The sequence below is a fragment of the Lolium rigidum genome, chromosome 7, assembly GCF_022539505.1.
Source record: "Lolium rigidum isolate FL_2022 chromosome 7, APGP_CSIRO_Lrig_0.1, whole genome shotgun sequence".
Classification (NCBI taxonomy): Eukaryota; Viridiplantae; Streptophyta; class Magnoliopsida; order Poales; family Poaceae; genus Lolium; species Lolium rigidum.
Genome location: NC_061514.1, coordinates 84148855 through 84150716, shown reverse-complemented (window position 1 = coordinate 84150716; position 1862 = coordinate 84148855). Strand labels below are relative to the sequence as shown.

Below are 1862 nucleotides of genomic sequence, written 5' to 3'. Positions count from 1 at the left end.
TTATGCTAATTTTCTTGTAGGGAGTTTTCTACCCAAGGACATGGGCTTGCACAATAGAAGGAAGTTCTTCCATGATTTAAGACACTACTTTTGGGATGAACCTTACTTGTATATGCATGGAGTGGATGGCATGATCAGACGGTGTGTACCTAAAACCGAGATGCTTCCTATTCTAAAGGCTTGTAATGCAGGTCCTTATGGTGAGCAGCAAGCTGGAACTCACACCGCTGCAAAAGTTCTACGATTAGGTTTTTACTAGCTAACTTTTATTTAAAGATGCTAATGAACTTGTTAAGAACTTTGATGCTTGCCAACGTATGAGTAACATAAGTAAGAGACACGAAATGGCTATGAACTACAATCTTATAATTGAACCTTTCGATGTTTGGGGAATGGATTTTATGGGGCCATTCCCTCCTTCAAATATTATACTCATATCCTAGTTGTTGTTGTTGATTATGTTACTAAATGGGTTGAAGCAATGCCTACATCTCATGCAGATGCAGCAAACTCTGTTAAAATAATTAAAGACATAATTTTCCCTATATTTGGAGTCCCTAGAGTGTTAATCACGGATGGGGGAACTCACTTTATGGGAGGAACTTTTCGAAAGATCGTTAATAAATATGGGGTTAATCACCGAGTAGCTACACCTTATCATCCACAAACTAGTGGACAAGTTGAGTTATCTAATAGGGAAATCAAAACAATATTGCATAAAACTGTTAATACTTCGAGGAAGGATTGGGTCTATGAGATAGAATGATCCTCTTTGGGCTTATCGTATCGCATTCAAGAACCCAATGGGAACTACGCCTTATAAAATGGTTTATGGTAAAGCTTTCCACTTACCCTTAGAGTTAGAACATAGAGCTTTTTGGGCGACTAAGAAGTTAAACTATGAATTTAACGCCACGGGAGAAAAAAGGTTATTAGATATTCAAGCTCTAGATGAATTAAGAAATGAAGCTGATGAAAGTGCTAGACTTATTAAGGAGAAAGTTAAAAGATGGCATGATAGAAAGATTGAAAGGAAGGAGTTTAATCAAGGAGATAAAGTTTTCTATTCAACTCTCTTCTTAAGATTTTTGCAGGAATATTGAGAACAAAGTGGAAAGGACCATATAATGTGGAGGAAGGCTACCCTTCTGGTGCTCTGAAACTAAAAGGGTAGTCTCCCTCGAGCTCAGGGTTTGTCAATGGACAGCGCCTCAAACACTACAGAGCAAATGAGGCAAATAATATTGTTGAAGTTTGAATGGTCTCGGCTGAGGAATTCATTCGAGATACACATGTTAGTACTTATGATGAAAAATCCTTTGTTGATATTTTTGCCTCTTAAAAGTCTCGGGTCTAGGTTCGTATGTGAATTTTTCTTACTTGTTCCTTGTAAACATTCGATTTAGTGTGTTTTTTACCGCGGTACAGGTGGCCGGTATGATCATACCGGCCCGTACCAGTGTTTGTTAAACTCACGGTAAATTTTCAAGTGTCTTCGTTTTCGTTTTCTTGCCAGTACGGGTGGTACTGACATTTTTGCCCGTACCGATGGTCGGAAAACTGACGGCAAGTTTTCCTTCGACTTTCGTTTTTCCCTCAAGTTAGTACGACCGGATGGTACGGGCACATGTGCCCGTACCGATGGTCGGTAAACTTACAGTACTTTTTTCTATTTTCAATCGAAGTTGATTGCGTTAAAAAAGGGGTATAGAACTTACCGACTTCACCGGTACGGGCAGAAGGTATGCGGCAAACCTGCCCGTACCACATGTCAGTGGGATACATCGCAAACGTATCTATAATTTTTAATGCTCCATGCTTATTTTACACCAATTCTACTATGTTTTACGTGCACTTCGTTA

At 39.2% G+C, this 1862-nt stretch overlaps 1 pseudogene; it reads left to right on the top strand.

The window, feature by feature from the left end:
- Positions 1-481: 481 nt before the first annotated feature.
- Positions 482-1258, top strand: LOC124671608 (annotated as a pseudogene).
- Positions 1259-1862: the final 604 nt, after the last annotated feature.